This window comes from Fukomys damarensis, unplaced genomic scaffold, assembly GCF_012274545.1.
Source record: "Fukomys damarensis isolate Sample0158 unplaced genomic scaffold, DMR_v1.0_HiC HiC_scaffold_5, whole genome shotgun sequence".
Classification (NCBI taxonomy): Eukaryota; Metazoa; Chordata; class Mammalia; order Rodentia; family Bathyergidae; genus Fukomys; species Fukomys damarensis.
This window is the reverse complement of record NW_022900917.1, coordinates 27,594,152-27,612,961: the sequence shown is the minus strand read 5'-3', so window position 1 is coordinate 27,612,961 and position 18,810 is coordinate 27,594,152. Positions and strand designations below refer to the sequence as shown.

General features: G+C 36.6%; 1 long non-coding RNA gene and 1 pseudogene across 1 annotated transcript; one reads left to right on the top strand and one right to left on the bottom strand.

Moving 5' to 3' along the window:
• Positions 1 to 1,029: 1,029 nt before the first annotated feature.
• On the bottom strand, positions 1,030 to 14,027 carry LOC117284439. Its single transcript, XR_004515523.1, has 5 exons — positions 13,864 to 14,027; positions 12,891 to 12,995; positions 12,530 to 12,574; positions 8,176 to 8,343; positions 1,030 to 1,769 (listed from the first exon to the last, which is right to left on the bottom strand). It is a non-coding gene; the product is annotated as an uncharacterized LOC117284439 (long non-coding RNA).
• Positions 14,028 to 17,568: 3,541 nt separating this feature from the next.
• On the top strand, positions 17,569 to 18,178 carry LOC104849849 (annotated as a pseudogene).
• The last annotated feature ends 632 nt before the right edge of the window (positions 18,179 to 18,810 follow it).

The following is an 18,810-nucleotide window of genomic DNA, read 5'->3' as shown; positions in this document are numbered from 1 at the left end:
ACAAAATAATTTGAAACATGTTTTCAATGGTTTAAAAAAAGTCTTTAATCACTAGCCAAATAACACATTAGATGTAAGATAATGATGTATATTTCCAACTAAATACATTCAATTATTCTATTAAAAAGAATATTGTGTAGTCATAAAGTAAAATTTCAACAATACTATTAAAGATAAAATTCTACTTACAATAGCAATAACAGAGATAAAATCACAAGAAAAAGAGAAGATGGTAAAGCTCTATGAAGGTTTCACTCAAATCATTACAAAAGTAAGAATTATTGTAAATAAGTCTTGGTCTCTCTCACTCTCTTTTTTTTGTTGTTTTTTTTTTGTTTTTAGAGACAGGGTCTCACTATGTAGTTGAGACTGACCTAGAATTTATTATGTACCCCAGGCTGGTCTCAAACTCACAGCAATCCTCCTGCCTCAGCCTCCTGGGTGCTGGGAATATAGGCGTGCACCACCATGCCCAGACGGTCTTGATCTCTTTTGAGCAGGTTTATTTTGCCTAAGAAATGTCTTATAGTGGTATCTCTATAGTAATCCTGAAATGATTCTTAGTATTGTTCATAGATTGAGTAACTGAGAAAGGAGAAACAAAGAAGATCATTGTATAATGAGAACTAAAAGCATTGCTGAAAGAAATTAAAGAATATTATGCGGTATTCCAGCCAGAAATGCACAGCTCACAGCCAACTGAGAGGAAACATTTGAAAAATCCGAATGGTAATGTCCACTAAAATAACTGGCTCAAATACTTCACATATATTGACAATGTCTCAAATAAAGAACAAGACTAAAAGATTGTCCCAGATTAAAAGAACTAAATCATCATAATAGCTAAATGTTTGATCCCAGGTGGCATTCTGCCTGGGGGGAAATTGCTTTCACAAGTTTTACTAAATGAGGGGATGAAAGTGGAATATAGAAAACAAGATAAAAAATTAATATTAAATTTTCTAAAATGAGGGCCGGGGATTTAGCTCAGTGATTCTGCCACCTGCCTTGCAATCACAAGGACCCGAGTTCGATCCCCAGTACCAAAAAAAAAAAAATCTAAAATGAATATTATACTGAATTTATGGGGTTATCATTGTTTTGAGAAAATACATATTGAAAAAGTAACCCTGTGGAGCTTATGGTCAGGAGTCTCCCCTTAATAACATGTAAGAAGAATTTGTATCTCTCAGACCAGCTGTGACCTTTGAAGAGCTATGGTGTAAAGGGAAATAATGTATAAAATCTATTGTTAAAACCTGTGGGGGTGTGTAAGATAAAACGACAAAGCATGCTGAAATATGTAAAAATTAGTGAGTCTAGGTAAAGCATATATCGATGTTTTGTTTAAATTTTCAAAATTAAAAATTGTAGTTTCAATGATAGAAGAAAGTACACGGGCACGGGGGAGAAGACAAAAGTAATCTGTAAGTCAAGTTCTACTCATGGGCTGCCAGTTTGTGGCCTCTAATTTAAAATATGATTTGAATAAAATATGACTTTGACTTTCCTGAAATAGTTAAACACACACACAAACCATCCCTACCCATTTGCAGAATCAATAAATACAAAAACTTTTCATCTTAAAGCTGATTTTATGTGCTATTGCCTAGATACGATTCCTTCCTAACATTTTGAAAGAGGTTATAAAGAGGAAATTGGAAAGCAATGCACCATCACGTTGTAAGAATTTCAGCTCTGGAACTGGGGATTTAGCTCAGTGGCACTGTGCCTGCCTTGTGAATGCCAGGTCCTGAGTTCGATGATCCCTGGTACAAGAAAAAAAAAGAAAAGAATTTCAGCTCTGAGTTAATGATTCTAGTGAGGTCTGAAAGGACCCGTGCTCCTCACAAGCCTCCTGCCCAGTGGCTTCTCTTTAGTACATGGCAGGGGCATCGTTTCCTCTGTTGGTTTGGAGAGTAAGGAATACAGCAGTTCCCCTTTCCAGATAAAAAATTCTCTCTTCAATGTGCCATGAGTGCTCCTGTCATTATGGTATACGTTACACATCTTTTCAGCATACTTCAGTTATCTGGGTTTTTTTTTTTTCTCTCAGTGCCATGAACACAGGATACATGCGCAATTGGCGAAAGACCATTGTAAAAGGTGGAATGTCATCGGTGAAGAATAAGCACGTGGAATCATGATAGAATTTTTTTTTTTTTTTTGGTACTGGGGATTGAACTCAGGTCCTTGCGCTTGCAAAGCAGGCCACCGAACCACTGAGCTAAATCCCTGGCCCTCATGATACAAATTTGATAGATTAGCCTCACCTAACTCTTTCATTTCATCACCCCTGCATAAGCCTCTGTCAGTAATTTCCCTTCACTGGAGGCTCAGTGTTATCTCTAGAAAGACTGAATTAAATTGCATCATTAGATCCTTGTAGGTGTAGTAACTTCCCTTATCTAATTCAGAAGTAAATATTTTTTCCACTTTCTACTTGAGGCTGGGTAAGAAGAGTCATTCGTAACACTAACCTCATATTTTTCAGAGTAATTTAATTTTTATTTAATTATTTAATTGCAAAATTAAAAACATATCTTATGATATATTTATATATCTTATGATATTATTTTGTATATATATACATATACATATATATATATATATATGGTAGAAATGGTAAATCAGTATAATTAACATAGCTATTGCATCACATACTTATTTTTGTGATAAGAACATTTAAAGTCAACTCATTAATTTTCAAGTATATAATATATATCTTAAAAAATGTTTTTCTCTTTTGTTTTTTTGAGGCAAGTTCCCCCTTTGTAGTTCAGGCTGACCCTGAATTCACTATGGAGCCCAGGCTGGCCCTGAACTCACGGCAATCCTCTTGCCTTGGCTTTCAGAGTGCTGGGAATAGAGGCATGTGCTACACACCCAGCTCATATATAATATATTGTTAATTGTCATTATCATATTTTAATATTTTGTAATAGATATCCCAAACTTAATCCTTCTGTATAACTGAAATTTTGTATCCTTTGCAGTGGCCCCCATGCAATTATTATTATTATTATTAATTTTGACCACGGAGTCACATAGCCCCAGCCCTGTTATTGCATGCTTTTAGACTATATTCTCCATCAGGGAAAATGTCAAACATAGATTCCCAATTAATATGTATTTATTGGCATAAGATATCCATGCACGCTTCCACTAATAGCTCCATTTTAAAAAGCACATTTAAAATAGGTATTTTAGAGGAAAGATACAAAAAATAAACTCTAGCTGGGCCTGGTGGTGCACTCCTGTAATCCCAGTACTTGGGAGGCAGATGCAGGAGGATCGCTTCGGGTTCAAGTCCAGCTTGGGCTACGTGGTAAATTCAAGATCAGCCTGAACTACATAGCGAGACCCTGTTTCAAAAAACCAAAGTGGCTGGGGATTTAGTTCAGTGGTTCCGCTGCCTGTCTTGCAAACGCAAGGTCCCGAGTTGGATCTCCAGTACCAAAAATAAAAATAAAAAAGGTTCGGGCCGGAGATTTAGCTCAGTGGTTCCTCCAAAAAATCCCCCAAACAAAACAAAAAACTGTAAAGGTCCCCTAATACATTTTTTCCTGCAGGCCATAAATCTCTATACCGATGCAACTTTGGAGCCAAGAGTTTAGGCCTTCTGGTGTCATGTGAGGCCAGTCACCTGTTCACAGTTGACCTTCCTCTCTTCCCTTGCTGCTGAGACCCCAATGCCCTCCACCGCCTGTCATCTCCATGGCTCACAGCTCGCGGAACAACTCCTGCATTGTAACCTCGCCTTGTTTTGCTCTTGCTTTCTTCTGTTTTTCTCTTCAGGGGAAAACACACACCCCACAGACACTACCTGCTACCTCATGTTCCTCGACCCCAAGTCACCTGGTTTGTGAAGCGTTCCTCCCAGTGCGGGTTATTCGCGCCTCTCTTAGAGGATGACCTCACAGTACAGTACAGTTCACCAGGTTAATTTAGGGACATTGTGTTGGGCACTTAAATTACATGAGCTTTTGAATTCCACAAAATTTTGGTCGGTGAAAGCTAGAATTATCTTATTTTTGTCTTTCCTTGATTCCTAAGAACTTATACCTAGTAAGGGCCCCATAAAAGTTTACTGAATTTTATTTCAGTACCACAGATGCAGTAATTCTTTTAAAAAAACACGTTTTCCAGTAAAGTTCTGTAGGTGAGAATGATGATCCCATAATAAAGATTACAAGTAAAACCAGTCCATAAGCACCTGATGTATATGAAAAATTAATGGTTACTGAATATAACAGCTGTGATTAAAACCTAATTTCTACTTTCTTCTTTCAGTAGCATTTTCCAAAGTGTTATTCTAGGAATGCTATTCCTGTGAGACACTAAAATAAGTAAAATAAAATAGAAATAATGATTTCATCATTAAATATAGCTTCTTCATTTAATATTTAACTTGTTCAAACTAATAATAACATATTTGGTGAACAAAGTTCTCCCATTAATCTGTTTTTAGCTTTCCTGAGTCATGGTCGGGGTGGCAGTGTCTCATGGCACTAGATTTACCCAGGAAGGGCATGGGCATCAGCCCCATGGAGCTCCTGCCTTATGAAAGCAGCTGTCCTGCACTCAAGGTATAAGACCCAAAGAAATCCCACGACCCAGGAGTCAGTGACTGACCTTGGAAAAGGACATATATTAAAACAAGTCCTCGCTTGTGTGGTCAAGACTGCTGCTGCTGACCTTTTTTTTTTTTGGTACCAGGATCAAATTCCGGACCTTGTGCTAGAAGGCAGGTGGCGGCAACACTGAGCTAAATCCCCGGCCCTGATCTTCTTATACATAAAAATAAACACAGTCACCCTAGGGACTGACACAGGGCTCCTTGTTAACTGGCTACTAAACCTACTGGCAAAATAAGACTGATTACATTCAGAGCAGTGGAAAGGCCTAAACCAGCATGTTTCAGCCACCTGCCTGCCAGTGATTTCTTTGAGAAGCTAAAGAAGAGCAATGAAATCTTTATAAAGACACATAAGGGTCCTGGGAAAAATTTACACCCCTGTCATATTAGGCTACAAGGCCCTGGAGTTTCCTTTGTCTCCTGTGCCTTCATTTGTGTGTGTTATATGCTTTCAAAATCACTTGTGGGACCCTGAATAACTTCTTAGACCCTTAAACATTCATATAAGGTCTCCAGGAGTATTTTGGAGAGAAGACATTAAAGCTCCCAAATCTATACCTCCCAAGAATTTAAGCAAAGATGTTTTAAAAACATAAACAGAGCCCTTTGAATTATATAGGAAAGGAGGGAGGGAGATGGAGAAGCAGAAAGAAGGAAAGAGAGAGAGAGAGAAGGAAAGGGAGAGGGATAGAGAGAGAAAAAGAGACAGTAAAAGAGCAAGCCTGGGCCCCAAAGTCTAGCAAAAAGGATTAGAAAATACATGAACTGAATTAAAGGGAATATTGGTAAGGAAGAAATTGTAGTCTTTGGCCTCAAAATACAATGGCAAATCTACAAAATCCTAAATTTACACATGGTTCTGATTATTCCCCTTTTCGGAATTAGGCTTTTAAAATGATTAACTTTTAAGTAATGATAGTTTTGAAAAAATTCAGGTGATGATGTCCTTTTAAAGCAAAAGGAAGATTTCAGCCTAGTTTCAACAAAACCAGAGGCAGGGAACTGTTCAGAGAGAGAAAGAGTACTAAAATAGATAACTGACTTCTTCTGAGCCCCAAATATGGGGAAATTTGGATATGTCATCCAAATTTTCGGTCCCCACGCCTCCTCTGTGATGTGCCGAAGGCTTTATAAACACAAGGTTGGTGTGTAGTCAGCCAAGGGGCAAAGGGCAGGCCATTTCCTACCCTATTTTAGTTGGGAATTTGATCTAATCTCTTCTGCTGCCCCAAGAGCTGTCTCAGCTGAGAGCCAAGGACAGCAACAGCTGGTTTCAGTGGAGAAACCGTGAGGAGGGACTGGTGTGGGAACCACGCAGGCTAAAGGGCACAGGTCTGACGATAATGGCTTACCTTTAAAACTCTCTGATTAAATAAATTGTGGAACCTGTTATTAATTGTCAACTAATTTCTGCATTTCTTTTAATGTTGCCTCTATCCTGACATAATAAGGCATTGTGCTTTAACCTTCTTTGGTTTGGGCAGAGATTAATTTTCTAAATAGTTGCTAAGCACTGGCTATATGTGGGCACTCTATTGGCTCAGTGAAGGTGCAAAACTAAATTACCTGGAAAGGACTTAGACTATTCTATCTATCTATCTATCTATCTATCTATCTATCTATCTATCTATCTATGTATATCTATTTATCATCTATCATCTATGTATATCTATTTATCTATTAGACTGTAATTGTATATAAATTATAAAATATATGTTACAAATAATATATATAGTACAGACTATCTCTATACTTACTGTACACTATACATTATATACTCTATAAACTATATAATATATATAATATACTATACACACACACACACGCATGCACACACACATATATTTGGGCCCACTCACCTCCTGAGAACATAACAGTTGTTTGGGAGCAATGACACAGAAAGCTTATTTTGGGCTGGGGATTTAGCTCAGTGGTTCCACTGCCTGCCTCACAAGTTCAAGGTCCTGAGTATGATCTCTGGTACCAAAAAAAAAGCTTTATAAAAGCATAAATGTTTACATTGAAGTTACAAGGGGAAGATACTATAGAAAACAGTACTTCATTCCCCTTACATTGTTTGGATGTCAGAGGCTTACAAACTGCATTACTATCTTTAAAAGAAGTAGTGCCAGAAGAAACAGAGACGTTAAAAATATCAGTATCAATTTGGGACATAAAACAAGGTTTCACAGCTCAGAAATAGATTAATTATGAGCGCAGAAAAACCAGGGACCGGGCATTGAGATTCCACACACAAAAGGCTCACTTGAGAACTCAGAAAATACGTTAGGAAAGTTGTAATCTGTTCTCTGCCGGGTGCCGTTGCGGGGATGCAGGAGGGGAATATGCCTCCACACAGACTCATGAGACTGCATCACGGTTCCTCCTACAGACCTCAGGACACGCCATGGACCAGTCACATGGCTGGGTCACCTTCTGGACAGGCGGAACTGATAGGACAGGATTTCTCACGACACAACTTTTTAAATGTATCAGCTAGCTTACAGGCCAATATAAGAAAGACATACATCTTCAGATCACAAGTGCTTTTAGTATGAGAGCTGATGAAAGGTTTGTTTGCCTTTAAATTTGTGCATGTGGTAATCAGGTCAAATGAATACTAGCTCTAAAAGCATGAGAAGCCAAAAAAATGCATCGCAGAATTTATAAAAGTAAGTCATGAAAAATTTGGACTGCACAAATATGAAGGTTACTACTAAAATAGCATAAAGAAAAGTTAGGTTAAAACAAGTAAATAAAGATACAAGTTATTTTAGAATAGCTATAAAATTTATTTCAGTCTATTCACCACCTAATATACATTATAAGGATATTAAATTGGGTCAATAAAATGAAGCAAATTTTCAGATTAATCATCTAAATTGTAATTTTATTTAAAAGTTTTCTCTTTTTAAAAATTTATTTGATAAAATACTACTATACCAAAACAGCTACATTCATGAAATAATATAGTTTAATACATTCAAAATAGGTTCAATTTTATCAAACTGTATACATTAAATATATAACTTATTGTCTATCAATCATATATCAGTAAACCTGCACATACACATGTAGATACCTGTAAAGTCATACTACCACAACGATACAACAGAATGGACACATAACACCGAAGGGATGACACTTCAGGAAAGATTAGTGTCAGTGCTTTTATCAAGTCCTTAAATCACTTGAATATCCTTTCTGAAGTAGAACATATTGAAGCAACTCTAATGAAATAATAATGATAAATTATCTGATGATAATAATGCTAAATGATCAGTCAAATTAGGAGATCCCACTAAATGATTAGTCAAATACTAAACTGTTCACTCATCAAGTTGGTGAGTATAGACAGAAAATTATAGCTGCAAATGCTATATATCTAGGAAACTGAAAAATTGATTTCTTGCTACATTTAGGTGAAAAATACCAGACAGAAATCAAAGCCTGTGCATTATAAAAGAAGATAATCTTCCCACTAAAAACAGATTTAACATGTTGTAAGCACTTCATTTAAATCTTTCCATACTTACTCCAAGCTTCCAAATACATTGGCTATCTTACAGTTGTGGGAAGAAAAATTCTTCTTAAAATTTTTCTGAATTGCTGTCCTCTTGATTTTTTGGTGCACAGGTAAATTGTTAGACTGTCTGTCTTCTGAATTAAGTTCCACAAGCTTTTTTAGATAGACTCAGGAAGAACTGGCCAGGAAAAAGAATATATAAATTAGCTGTTATTGTAACAGGAAAAGACACTAGTTTAAAAATAATTGCTATTGCTGGTCTTCTCTATCCTTTTGAATTTCTGAACATTGTAAACCAAACACCGGATGACCCAGTGCAACTAGGGGGGAGTATACATATAAACAGTTAATAAATCTGTTGTTTGAAGTTTGAGGCTGAACAGGAAACAAAGATAAAATAGGAAACAATGAGAGTATGGGGGTGGGGAAATTTGTTTCTGATTTTATTATACACACACAAATGCATGCATGTATGTAAATAGAAACACCATATAGCATATGATTTAAAATAAAAAAGAGAAATCACACATGACAATATGTATTTTATTCTAAAAAGTTTGCAACTTCAAAGGCCACACTTTGTCAGACTCCATGTGCGGACACAGTGGGACCCCACTCGCTGAGGGGAGCTCACAGAAAGCTGAGGAGTAGATCTCTTTGGCAGTGCCAGTACTTAGAGGACTTTGGCGGGCAGTATTGGTATTTGGACAGATTTAGGGCTGTGGTTATGGAAAGGGTGGGTCTTTCAAGAGGCAATAAATTCAGGTTGGTCCTTCCTTGGTAGTTAAGAGTCCCAGAAGTTAAATATCAAGCAATGGCAACTTTGAGTCTATAAAAGTAGGAGGAAGGCAGGGGATGGTGGTGCATGCCTGTAATTCCAGCACTCAGGACACTGATGCAGGAGGATTACTGCAAATTAAGTTCAGGGCAGCCTGGGTGACATAGTGAGTTCAAAGCCAGCCTAGACTACATAATGAGTCCCTGTTTCAAAAAACTAAAAAACGAAATAAAATAAAATAAAGATAGTTGGGTGTACAAATGCTTTTATTAAAAATATCAAAAGATTTAGTCCTTGTATAAGTAAAGATGAAAGAATTCTATATTATATTTATAATTATAGTCTACAGTATTATAAACCTACTATAGCATTATATGATTAAAACAATTGAGAAATATGATGGCTTCTTCTTTTCATAAAATGATGTGTCTTCCACCCATCACTGCCAAGTAATACTTTTGGTGAGTAAAATATCTGAGCAAGGTGTGAAAATCATACTTATATAATGTTTTTAAATGACTTTCAATAATGATACCTTTTAGCAGAAAAATAATAGCAATCATGCTCTCTGAAGAGTTAGTTTTTAACTTGTCCCCATCTTGGTGAATATTAATAAAATAATTTATATATTGTCTGGGGTGATGGATTATCCCAGCTTTTGTTGTCTTTCTTTATCTCCGTGGCAAGTTGATTCTTTTATAGGAGGGAATATGAGAAGAAATTCAAATCAACCAAAGATGTAAGTCGGTGAGAAACCAATTGGCAATTAATAAGAGTTTTCAGTATTGGTTACTATTTGAAAAATCAGTAAACTGAGGGGAAGCAGCACTTTCTCTGTGGAGTGAGATCTACTTGTGCCAATTCTTCCTTCTTGCTTCATAATTGCATAACCTTGGGCTATTTGCTAATTTTGCTATATATTCATTTTGTTCATCTGGTAATATAAGAGTAAGGCCTATTGCAGAATTGTGTGTCTATTAAATTAGGTAATATTTTAAAAGTACAATCTGGTGCATAATCAAACATAATAAATGGACATCATGGCCATCGTTTTTATTATTTTAATGCTCCCTATGATGTTCACTGGCAATTAAAAGTCCCTCCATGACAGCTTTATGTAGTATTTATAGCTGGATTTGGGTGACAAGTAGGTTAGTCTGCAACTGCACTTAATAATGAGTGAAATAATAAGGTTCTTTCCCAAGTTGCTGAAGAGCAGAGCTAAGTAGCTGGGCCTGGATATCAGCCCTGAGAGAAAGTGACTAGAGCTGTTGGTAAGAAAACTGTGTGGAAAGATGTACATGAAGTAGACACAACTAAAAAGGATCTTCAAAGACCTGGCAATCTTTTTCTCTCACCACCTATCACTAGGAAATGCGATCCCTAGGAACCAGGGAATGATTTGTTCTAAAATAAGAATTTATTCAATGCTATAGCCCAAGAATTAAATAGACAAAAGTGAAAGTTTCACAACACATACCGTCTGTCCTCCCATTGCCTCGCCCTCAGCTCCCAGGCAAACAGCCATCTACTACCTGTCATTACAGTTTGCATTTCCCAGGGTTTCATTTAAAAGGGATCATACACTATGGACCCTTTTCAGGAAAGACTGGAGGCTTACCTTGAGTCTTTCCTCAATCGCTGAGAAATTCTCTCATGTTTTAAATTTGGTATATTTGCTTTTTAAATTTTTTCTTTCCAATTTTAACGTTTATTAGTACACGTTTGCAGTACACAGTGATCATTTTCATCGTGGGGTGTCAGTATACGCACATAACACGTCTTAATTGTTCTAACAAGCCTTCGCCTTCCCTCACTCTCCCTTCCCTCCTCCCCTTGGTCTCCTTTCCATTCACAAAAGACTTCCATGCATTATCCCCTGTGGTGGTTCTTAATCTTGGTTATGCCACAAATCGCAAATCCTTTTGAGAGTCTGAATGATTCTGTGAGTCATTTTCCCATTTAAAAAAATGTACTAGTGTGCATTCCCATAAAACATTGCACATAACTTCAGAGTGTTCAGAGGAAAGAATTCACTTCACCCCAAAGTTTTGGTAGCTCCCAAATACATGATCAGGCTAAGAATCTTGATCCCTTCAAAGATAGGAAAGGCACATTCATATTTCAGGATGTTGACCAAAAAACTTATGCTTCTCAGTAGATGTTTTTCCCTCTTCCATTCTGGAGAACATGTTATGCAACGTTACTTTCATCTATCTTTTACGGAAAGGTTGTCTTTTAGCTGTTTTTATTTCTGTAATTAGTTTTTTATATGTACTTTGAGAAGGCATTCTTGTTTTGATTTTTAACATAGAAGCCAGCCTTGAATTAATAATAAATTCTAAAAATTCTGAGTTTTCATGACATTTTTTTCTCTTACGCAGAATTTGTTCTTATTTAAAAAAATAAAGCCCCATAGGAAATCAACCTTTTAATTTGATGCTTATATCGATTTTAGTAGATGAATTATCATGTGCAGTCTTATGTATTTAAATATATTTCAGACAATTATTTTAGTTTTATTTTTAATTGAAAAATGAATAATGAATAATGGGTCACAGAATGACGTTCTGCTGTTTATATTTAGTGGATTGTTCAGAAGAATTCGTATATCCACCTCCTCACACACTGGACTGACTGCTCAGCTAGATCACTGATTCAGAGCATTGACTCCATGATTACATCTAACAACCATGGGCCAGGAATATACTTTAGAGATACTCTAGAAACACGATATCGAGTGTAAGTGCATATTTCTATATACACGTATGCATATAAATTATGTATAGTCATACATAGTCTAACGATGAGGACATGCCCCGAGAAATGGATTATGGGGTTCATTACTGGGCAAACATCACAGAGGCACTTAGAGAAACCCAGGTGGAATAGGGCAATAGCTCCATGTGGCCTCCTCGTGCAAGCAAGAGATGCAGTCAAGTGAGAGGTATGAGACTCCCGCTAGTGTAACCTGGCATACTGTTTTACTGTAAAAACCAAAGCCTTTTTTCTAAGTATATGTATGAAGAACACACTTCAAAATAATGATTAAAAGTGTAGTGTAGTAAACACATAAATCAGTGAATCACGTACTGTTATAATCAATTATTATATCCTGCACATGACTGTACAAACTGGCAGCACAGGAAGTATGTTTGCTTGTATTAGCATCACCACAACCCAGGAGTAGTACATTTACACTGGCTGCAGTGAGTAGCGGGTAGGAACTCTACGGCTCCTTTATAATCTTATGTGGTCACTGCTATGTGTGCAGTCTACCATTGACCGAAACATCATTATATCACACATGATAATATACTCATGATATATAGATAAAGGATAAAGCACTTGCCCAACCATTTGCAGACGTAAATTGTCTTGGAAAATGATTTCCATCTCTATATATGAAACAATCCATCAGATTAAAACACTTCTTGATATGATTCAGTATTTCTCAAGGAGAAATTGTATGCTTAGGCAAAAACTTCTTTTTCTACCTTTCCTTCAGCAATAAATGTGCAACATTGTTTATCTAAGGAACAAATATAAAAGAAGAGACATTGCTTAAGAGAAGATGATGGGTCACCTGACGAACTACAGCCTGAAGGTGCAATTTCCTCACCTCAAATGCCTGAAAAAGGAAAAGAAAGAAAGTCAATTCTAAGAAAGCTTTAATGCTAACTTTGATCTCAGTTATGGGGAGCCATGAGCAGAAAGCTCATGCTAACATCTAGTAATAAATTAGGATTCAAAAGCTTCTAGAGGATATACTATGAAATGTTTAATAAAAAGTTGAATAAATTGTAATAATGGCTTTGTCGTATTAAGTTGAAAGAGATACTTCTTTTTCATAAAGCATTTGTGAATATTGACATGTCACAGGAAATTAAAACAAATGATTTCTAGCCTCATGTGCCTGCAGGTGAACAACATAGAGGAGTTCTTACCTGGGGGTCTAAGAGATGCTTCCACCCCCAGCTGGGGAAACCGCTAGAGTTGTTATGTTGGCCAAGTTCATTTAATCCTCTCTCTAGGCCTCCACCTGCCTGCTCCTAAAATGCGCACAAAAAAGTAGATCATCTCTGAGATTCCTTTTGTCTACAATGACCTGTTCCACTACTCCTGTAAATTACACAGTACTCATGTTTCAGTATACACACATAAATCCTTAGCCCTGATAGGAATATTCTTTTAAAAAAAAGAAGAAGAATTAAATAGGAAACACAGGCATGTTTATTCAGTGGCCATTATTGGGATTTAGAACATATAAAAAGCATAAAGAATGGATTATGGTCAACTTTTAGTATTTGCATGAACACTACATAATTGTATATTATTTAGGGAAAATATTTTTCAAACTACAATGCTCTAATTATCACTTTTACATTAATGCTTTTAATTTGACAAGTCTTATGTTTATCAAATGTTCTATTACTTTCAGTGATAATTTCAGATTCTCTAGGCAAACATTATTGAGGTAATAGAAAAACATCTCAGAACAGTTTAAAGAGACAAAACAAAGAGCTATATGAGCATTTGTACAATACTAGCAAAAGATACTCTACTTCCATTTTGTTTTCTTCTCTGCTTTGTATAGAAACATTATTCATTTTTGTGGGCGGGGCATTAAATGATCTTGAATTATTAAGTGAGAACATTCTTCTTTTTCAGTTATCTTTCATTCTTTCTGATTATGCCAGAATAAAATAGATACACAAATAGATAGACAGACAGGGGAATCCACAAAGTGAAATGTTTTCTGTGGAAAGCAAGAAAGAATCTAATTCATCAGAGAGACAAAAACCCCATGAAAAGGCCGATAGCTTTGCCACTAAGATAGCTTGGTTGCTAGGTTAAAATGGTATAAGACCTCTGTTCAGACTATACGTCTTTCATTTTCGCTACAGCATATATACATACTCAATCTGACAATGAATGTTCTTCCAATTCCTCCTCCAGTGTTGCTTTCTTGTTTAGTTCCTTCCAGTTCTTTGCAGCGCACAAGAGTAAGGCAAGCAGTAGAAGAACACTTTCAGAGTCACCACCCTGCAGAGGAGCTCCCCTGAACACTGAAAGAGTGGTCAGCTCCTTACTCACCACTCAGAAGCCCTGACGCCTGTAGGAAAAGAGCAGATCATCTACTCTAGACTCCCAATTAAAGTTAAGTACAGTTGTTCCATTCTTTTTATATGCAGACATCAACTGCACTATTACTCAGTAATATTTATCTTTAAAGATAGATGATAGATAAATCATAGATAGAGACAGTTTTTTTGTTTTGTTTTGTTTTGTGGTTTTTTGGTTTTGTTTTTGTTTTTGTAGTAGCAGGGACTGGACCCAAAGCTTTCCCACTGAACTACATTCCTAGCTTACCCCTAATGATATTTTGTTTTTTATTTCTTTTGATACTGGGGAATCAAACTCGGGTCCTTGTGCTTGTGAGGCAGGTGGCAGAATCACTGAGCTAAATCCCTGGCCCCAATTCTTTTAAATTTTGAGACAGGGTTTAGCTAAATTGCTAAATTGCTCAGCTGGGGCTTGCACTCCCAATCCTCCTGCCTCACCCTCCCAGAGTACTGGGATTGCAGGCATGTGCCATCATGCCCAGCTCAAATATCTCAATTTTTATTCAAATAAAATTTGAATAAATAGTATTTTCCTAGCCTGTTTCATTTATCAAAATAAAAGTTAAATATAAGATGTACACAATAAATGCAATATACTATTATTTAACTCATACTAAACAAGCTATAATCTGGTCGCTGCCTTCTATGTTATCACACGGTGTTACTCAGAAAATAGTCTCTTTTTTTTTCTTTTTATTGAGTTTATTGGTACATTCTAGGTGTACAGTACAGTTACATTCATTACTGGGATCTTGTACCTTTTTCCATGATAGGTCTTGGTTCTCATTTTTTAGATAATAGTCTTAATAATCTGGAATTAACACACTTTCCCTGGCATAATCAGAAAGAATGAAAGATAACTGAGAAGGAAGAATGTTCTTACTTAATAATTCAAGATTATTTAATGGCCTGCCCATAAAAGATGAATAATCTTTAATACAAAGCAGAGCAAAAACCAAAACGGAAATAGTATCTTTCGCTAATGTTATACAAATAAAGAGTTTGTTCTATAGGACTCATAAATCTTAAATTGAAACATTTGAAAGTACTTAGCACTTACTTTCTGTATTTAAAGCCTCAACATTTAAAAAGAAAGAAAAAAAGGAAATCAAAGTCTTTGCTCTTGATGAAAACTTTATAATTTGTTTTTGGATGGAGAACAACCGCATGAACGGCAGAGACCAAAGCCATCATTGTTTCAGCATAGCATAGCACAGTAACAACAGCTGGCTGTGTCGTTCTTTTAATAACCATTTCTTGAGGGCCTACTATGGAGAAGGCACTGTTTCATTTGTTGGTTAAGCGCCTTACAAACATGATCTCCCTAGTAATCCAATAACGTTATTCCCATTTTTGGATGAGAAAGTATCAACTCAAAGACGAAAATAAACAAGCCCAAGATAACAAAACTGGTAAAGGGGGAAGCAGGATTCAGGCCCAGCCCATCTCATTCGTCCACATTACTATTTACTGGATAAGGAATTAAGAAGTCCAGTGGAGTAAGCCAGGGAAATTTAAATCACACATGATTTCATTTTGTCTTGTGTCCTGGCGTTCTGAGGGGTCTTTTGCACAGACATCCTTTTGGATAGAGTTTGAACTTCTGTCTGCCTGGGAACTGGAAGCACAGGGGAATCTGTACGCGTCAAACCCAAATGCGGGGCCTGATGCTACGAAGGTTATCTGGGAGGATCGTGTAAACATCCTTTAATCTGTCTTGACTGGAACAAAGCTATGAAATTAGACCAGGCACTTAGTTTTAAAAATAAAACAATGATCTCCACGCTAACCATCCGCCAGCCTGTGTCAAGAGGACAGCACTAGTGTATTACTCTTAGACGATTCCATGAGGATAGAGTGCGAACAGTTCTCTTACCCAAAACCTCAAGCTCCCAGAGAAATGTGGCTCAATAGTGCAAGGCAAATTCCAATTAAAATCCTGAGCCAGAATATGATAAAGGGAATCCGTCAAAAGATCCCATCGGAGCCCTTGGGATAAAGTTCAAATTGCTGAGCAGGCAGCCACAACTGGAGAGTGTAATACAAAGCCAAATCCCCAGCAGCAGTGGGATGTTCGCGCATCACACTGTCGTGTGTTAGGAGCTCTGCAGACTTTGCCTGGAGTGTGGCCAGAGCAGGATGGCCCTGCGGCCAAAACCCTGAACGACACCGGAAGCGGTTCAAGTACTGGCTTTGTTCTTTGCACTTCCTGCTCCTCCCCTTTGCCAATCCGGCCCCACTTCCTACCTTTCCACCATTTAAAAATCAGGGCGTTAAATAGCAATGAAAAGCAATAGCAAGGTGGAATGTCAATATGTATTAAAATTCGTTCTATGCCAGGCGGCCTACCATCTATTGTAGACTAATTTTTAGCTAAGAAAAATGAATTGTTTTTAAAAAATTAAAGTGCAAACACATTACAATTATTTACCCAGTTAAAGAATACGTTTATAAGCGGTTTACATGAAATCACCAAAGCTGCAAGAAGCCCCCAGAACTAGTAGAATATTCCTGTAGCTTCTCTATTTAGCAAAACCTCGTCTCAGCTGAGAGGGACATCAAAGAAAGATCAAAGGCCTGGGATATGTATGACTCAGAACTTCCTTAAAACTTTCATGTTTTTATTTAACACACCTTTATAGTTATCATATAAAATTAGTTATAGTCACTCGGTGATCAGTCTGAAAATCATAATTCAACTATTTTGTTCTTTCCTTGGTACGAAAAGTTAGATCTATCAAAAAAGCTGTCAATATAGAGAAATACCTAAGGTACATTTTTAAAATATGAGTGTAGGGCCATACCCTGGCCAAATGTGGTAAGAATCTGAAAAGATGGGGCCCTGACTGGTGATTTACAAGTTTCTGGATGATTCAAATGTTCAGGTAAAACAGTTACTTTAGGTTGAGAAGTTCCTCACATGAAAACTAACATATTGCAATGGCTTAAGATATATATGGCAGAAATTATACATATAAAACAGAAATATAGCCAGGAAGTGGTGATGTATCCCTGTAATCCCAGGGCTTTGAGAAGCCGAGGCAAGTGGACTGCAAGTTATTATACAATTTCACAATTTAGCAATTTAGCAAGACTGTGGCTTAAAATTTAAAAAATTTTAAAAAGCACCAGAGATGTAGCTCAGTGAGAAAACCCTAGGTTCAAGTCCTAGTACTTATATAAATAAATAAATATAATATAATATAGACATAAATAGTACTGTATATATATATATATATATATATATATAACTGATCAACTTCTCTATAACAAGTTTTGAGACTGAGTCTCACTATATAGTTCAGGCTATCCTTGAACTCACTATGTAGTCTAAATTGCCCTCGAACTCCAGAGGATCCTCCTGCCTCAGCCTCCCAAATGATGGGATTATAGGTGTGCCCCGTCACATCTGGGTTGTGTAGGTTCTTATTCCACTGATTTAAAAGACAGAATAAAATCATTGATTTCAGAGTTAAAGAATTAAGGGAAGAAACTGGTGTCTGCCGTGAACATGGGGAAACAAAAGAAAGCAAGGAAGTATGCGACCATGAAGCGAATGCTTAGTCTCAGAGATGAGAGACTCAAAGAAAAGGATAGATTAAAACCTAAAAAGAAGAAAAAGAAAGATCCCAGTGCACTAAAGGAAAGAGAAGTCCCCCAACATCCTTCCTGCTTATTCTTCCACTATAATACACAGCTGGGCCCACCCTTATCATATCCTGGTTGATATCAACTTTATCAACTTTTCCATCAAAGCTAAATTGGACTTAGTACAATCGATGATGGACTGTCTGTATGCCAAGTGTATCCCTTGTATAACTGATTGTGTAATGGCTGAAATTGAGAAATTGGGACAGAAGTATCGAGTGGCTGTAAGGATTGCTAAGGATCCACGATTTGAATGATTACCTTGCACACATAAAGGAACCTATGCAGATGACTTCTTAGTGCAAAGAGTAACTCAACACAAGTGTTACATTGTGCCCACAGTTGACCGGGACCTTACATGGAGAATCCAGAAGATCCCTGGAGTTCCTATCATGTACATGTCTAACCACAGATAAAACATTGAGCGGATGCCAGATGATTATGGAGCCCCTTGGTTCTAATTTTTACAAGACAAAAGTTCCTCCGCCTTCCCTGGACCAACTTTCTGTTTTCAGTTCACTGAACATGCTACAGCTTGAATTATTATTCACCTATTTGCTCTGTTATCAGCCAAGTATGGTTAAATACATTTACTCTTTTGGCGGGGGGTGGTACCAGGGATTGAACTCAGGTCCTTGCATTTATGAGGTAGGCAGCGGCACCACTGAGCTAAATCCCCAGCCTGTGTTTACTTTAAAATTTGTTGCATCTTTTTATAAATCAGGTGCTCCATTGGCGGTTTACATAATTTGATTTACTCAACAAACATTTATTAAGTTTATGGTGGGTACTTATTAAGATATGTTCCTATCCTGAAGACACTTATATAGAAGAGAAAAACATATAAATGAATAAATGCCATAAAATTTTTTAAAAAGTTAAAGAATTAAAATTAATTTTAGTTTAAAAAGTTTTAAAAAGCTAGTTTATTCTCAAAATCTTAAAAATGTTTCATTCTGGAAAAACAAATATTGCGCTGGTTCTGTGTCATAAATAGAAACTTAATTAAATAGCATTCTGACTTTTATTCAGAATCTATTTAATAAAAGCAAATTAATTTATTTGTAATACTGTCTGAATTTCACACTTGGTA